This window comes from Glycine soja, chromosome 15, assembly GCF_004193775.1.
Source record: "Glycine soja cultivar W05 chromosome 15, ASM419377v2, whole genome shotgun sequence".
Taxonomy (NCBI): domain Eukaryota; kingdom Viridiplantae; phylum Streptophyta; class Magnoliopsida; order Fabales; family Fabaceae; genus Glycine; species Glycine soja.
The window spans coordinates 29,561,399-29,566,451 of record NC_041016.1 but is presented as its reverse complement, the minus strand read 5'-3'; the positions used below and the strand labels follow the sequence as shown (position 1 = coordinate 29,566,451).

Here is a 5,053-nt window from a genome sequence, read left to right as displayed (position 1 = left end):
GCAACATTTTGAAAATAAGGTTGTTGTTGTTGTTGCTGCTGTTGTGAAGGATTTGACCATCTAAGGTTGGGATGATTCCTCCACCCGGGATTGTACCTGTTGCTGGAGAGGTCATAATTGTTCTGTTGTGGCTGATTTTGCTGCTGAGGTAGAGGAGGTCTATTGTAGATGTTTGCAACATAAGCTTTAGGCTGTTCAATTGCTTCAGATTGCTGCACAGAAGGGCAAAGGTCTGTGTGGTGGTCAGTAGAGGAGCATAAACCACAGAGTCTGACGACAGGTGCAGATTTTTGATTCATGGCTAGTTGGGTTACCAGGTTAACCAAGGCATCTAGTTTACCTTCAAGCTTCTTAGTCTCACCTGATGAATTCGTGGCTACTTCATGCACTCCTCTAATGACAATAGCATCACTTCTGGCACTAAATTGTTGGGATTTTGAAGCCATCTTCTGAATTAAATTTCTGGCTTCAGCAGGGGTCATGTCTCCAAGGGCTCCACCACTAGCAACATCTATCATACTTCTCTCCATGTTGCTGAGTCCTTCATAAAAATATTGGAGAAAAAGCTGCTCTAAAATCTAGTGGTGAGGGCAACTGGCACATAATTTCTTAAATCTCTCCCAGTATTCATATAGGCTCTCTCCCCTGAGTTGTCTAATACCTGAAATATCCTTTCTGATGGTCGTGGTCCTGAAATATTCCCTCCAAGCTTTCTTGGGTTAAATCAGGTGCAGCCATTTCCCTTAGAGTCCTCTCACGGGGTGGAGGTTGTGCCATGTTCTCAGAATGTTCAAAATCAGAATGCTCAAAGTCACCAATAACATAATGCTGAGGATGCTCAAAAGGTACTAAATGAGGTCTAACTAATCTATGAAATGTCCTATCTATCTCAGGATCAAAGGGTTGTAAGTCAGATGGATTGCCTCTAGTCATACACTAGATTCAACATGCACAATTAGTTGCCTTCTTATGCAAGTAACAGTGTAGGTTTGAACTACAACTACCATTAAATGATATCCAAATGACTTGAAATTTTGTGAGAAACCTTATAAAATGATGAGAAGATAGCACAAAAAATTTCAAATGAAAACTCGAAGTCTAACTATATAAGCTAAAAATGATAAGTTAAGAAAAATAAGTGAATAATACTTGGAAAATAAAAAACTTTTGACATAATTGCAATTTTTAGAAGAAGGAGACCTCAGCCGGCCTATGGCGGGATGCCACGACATGGGAAATTTTTTTCTACCCAAATACATATATAATAATAGTCATTCTGATACCTGGAGCAAAAGTTATGGCCGTTTGAAGTTTTGACAAAAATAAAATTTGCTACTTTTTTGGAACTTTCAAATCTGACCAAACTAAAGGCTCTAGCTATTTTTCACACAAAATATGGATTAAAAGAAGTGACCACAAAAAAATTCATCCAAAAATAACAACTCTAGCTACCAAAACAAAAAATCATAATTAATTCAGCAAGGGTGGTCTCTAAAATCTTTCGCTAAGGGATTTCCACTACCACTCAGTTTTGCCGCAAGCAAAAGTGGTCGCAAAACACCCAAAACTGAAACAAGGGAAGCACTTAACAGAAAAACTAAAACAGAACACACACTAAACAAAATATCAAGACACTAAACAACACTAACTAACACACACACTAACACAACACTAACACGAACACAAGAATTAAACACTAGCACGACACTAGCTATTATGAACCTTTGGACACTGCTCCTCGGCAACGGTGCCAAATTTGATCGAGGCCATACCCGAATCAAATAAACAATAAAATGTAGTAACTAGGAAGTGATCCTAGGTCGTTTCCCAATGAGCAATGATAAACCAAATGTTCATAACAGATAGTAGGAAATAGTAACAAATTGGGGGGGGGGGGGGGTTAATTGCTTTTGTAAATTAGATAGCGAGTAAAATTGAATTAGAAAAATATCAGAATTAAAATATGTTGCTTCCCTTTGATTCACAAGCAAGTCTCTTATCCTAGGTTGCGAGAATTTATCCTTTATTAGTTTAACCACTTAATCCAACCCTAAATTAAATTACTAAGCGAAATTTAACATAAGGCATTCATTATGTGATTAAGCAACACATACACCAATTACTCATAAACGATCATTAAGCATGAACGTAAATTAAGCGCAGAGACAATTAATCAAGCACTAAGCATGCATGAATTAATAGCAACAAATTTAGAGTAATTAGTGAAGAGGAAAAACTGAACAGAATTTAAAAGTAATAATAGAACCTCAAAGAGAACTACGCTTGATCCTCAAGAGAAAGCAACGCTGGGGACTTAGCCTTCCATTAATCAATAGATAACGAACTTATAAATTGAAGAACGAAATTTTATTGCTACTGGAATTGCAAAACGAAAAAAAATGTCTCAAAGAAAAGCCTAAAAGTAGAAAACGAAAATAGGGGGAGAGAAGAGAGAGAGGAGAGAGGGGGCCTAAACTGGAACCTTGGTGTAGTTATATAGTTTTTTTTTCCAGCCCCAAAGCTTACAAATCTGTTTTAAATCCAAGCCCATAAATAAAATCAAATCAAATCTAGATAAGATAGGACAAGATAAGATCTAGATGAAATAATATCTAGATGAGATCAAATCTAAATAATATCTAGGTAAGATAAGATAAGATAAGATCTAATTTTGTTGAATAAAATAGTCTGCCCTCTTCAGTACTTAAAATGGTGCAAAAAGGGTTAAGAAATAGGAGAAAATAATGGCACATCAGCGTTGGACCTTAAAACGGTTTTTAGTGATTTTTGCGACAAAGCTTGATTTGTGACTTGATTTTAGCTTTAGTTTCACTTTGGTTAATAGTTAATTCATTCAAGGAAACTTTCAAAGAAAAACGTCCGATTGATATTTTTTTATTATTTTATTCAAAGATATTTTGATTATTTTATTATTATTTTTGCCTTTTTTTATTTAACCAAGATTACGGCGTGAATGATCGGTTGGATTTTATTTTAACAGTGATTAAACGAGATTAAAACTCAAATGATCGGTTGAAATTAATTTTATCATTTATTAGGTGAGAAAACGACTCAAATAAACGGTTAAAGCATGTTAATAGGGGGTATGAAAAACAAACGAAATGAAAATAAAAGTACGTGAAACAAGTAGGGACCAATAAGGGTGCATAGAATGAATTGAAAGATTCGATTTTGGGAACTTACCGGTTGAAGACCGAAGAACGATGAAGACCGAACGAAGAACGGTGAAGAATCTCCACGAAATCGCCCATGGAAACGTCTCAGAAGCATTACGGAAGCACCTCTACTTGGATTTTCTTCACGAAAACAATTTTTTTCACTAATTTCGAGAGAATCCTCAATACCAGAAGGGCTGAACATTTTTGCTCTGCCCTCTTTCCCCTATTTATAGGAGAAAAGAGGGAGGTGGTTGCCGCCCAGCTTGCCTAGGCGAGCTTAGCTTGCCCAGGCGAGCAGGGTTGCTTCCACCAAAAGGTACCGCCTTCTGTTGGAACCCTCAGGAAGGCCCAAGTGGGCCTGGTTGCTATTTGCACCCCCTTTTTACTAAATACACCCCTTTTTGTTTTTTTTTGTTGATTCATTTTCGAAACGTTACGAAACTTTACGGATTACATAACCACATCCATTTTCTTTCCGGAATGTTGTGAAACTTTAGGGATTATGCAACAATGCTCTTTTTGACTCCCAAAATGTTGCGGATCTTCACGGATTATGCAACAATGCTTGTTTTTTTCCTTCTGGGGTGTTGCGAAACTTTTCAAATTACATAACAATGGGTGTTAAACATTTTGAGGCGGTCAAGAGAAGGTCGCATGCCAACAAACAATGGTGCCCAGACGAAATTAGGGTATGATACATTTGAACAGTTTGACACTCTAAAATATTCATCAATTCCTAAGGCAGAAGTGATAAGGTTTTTGGCTTTAGGATTATATTTGATTCTTCTTCTATCCTCTTCAGTCCACTTATCTCTAGGTTTTTCTGTTGTTGTACTAATGCTTGCATCTAATATGGTGGGTATGTAAGGTCCTATTTCTATTGCTTCCCAAATGTTTAAATCTATGGCTTCAATAAAAATTTGCATTCGAGTTTTCCAATAGTGGTAACCCTCACCATTAAAGATAGGTGGCCTATGGATGGAGTTTCCTTCAGGAAACAAAGAATTTGAGGAGGCCATGAATCTTGAAGTTGTGAAACTTTTCTACAAGATACTTGCTCTGATACCACTTGTTGGATCAAGTGGCCTCGGAATAATTAAGAAGGGGGGGTTGAATTAATTATGAACGTGTCTTGACTAATTAAAAAACCTATCCTTCTTAATGTTACTATATTCGATTAGGCTTTTACTACTAAGTTAAGAAATTAAAGAACAAAAATAGAAACGTAACCAAAAGTAAAAGCGATAATTAAAAGTACACAGCAGAAGTTAAAGAGTGTAAGGAAGAAGAAGACAAACACAAGATTTATACTAGTTCAGCCACAAACCGTGCCTACATCCAGTCCCCAAGCAACCTGCGGTTCTTGAGATTTCTTTCAACCTTGTAAAATCCTTTACAAGCCAAAGATCCACAAGGAATATACCCTCCCTTGTTCTCTTTGACTAACCAAGTGGATGTACCCTCCACTTGAACTGATCCACAAGAGATGTACCCTCTCTTGTTCTCAGTATAACAATCCTCAAGTAGATGTACCCTCTACTTGTACCACAAAGGATTCATACATTCACATTCTCCTCATTTTTGATGATGACAATCATTATCAAGTGATTTCTTTTCGACATCATCAAAACATGCATGATTCACATTCTCTCCCTTTTTGATGATAACAATCATTATCAAGTAAATTCTTTTTGACATCATCAAAGCCTGCAAGATTCACATTCTCCCCCTTTTTGGTGATAACAACCATCTGTAGGTTAGGAGCAATAAAAAAAAATATCTATCTGTATAGTTTACTCCCCCTTGATTTTGCCATGATTGCTTATATGAAACAGTTGAAGATTACATATATTTCATAAAAAAACTGTCTCATG

At 36.6% G+C, this 5,053-nt stretch overlaps 1 non-coding gene across 1 annotated transcript; it reads left to right on the top strand.

Moving 5' to 3' along the window:
• The first annotated feature begins 576 nt into the window (after positions 1-576).
• On the top strand, positions 577-683 carry LOC114388823. The gene has a single exon (XR_003661614.1). It is a non-coding gene; the product is annotated as a small nucleolar RNA R71 (small nucleolar RNA).
• The last annotated feature ends 4,370 nt before the right edge of the window (positions 684-5,053 follow it).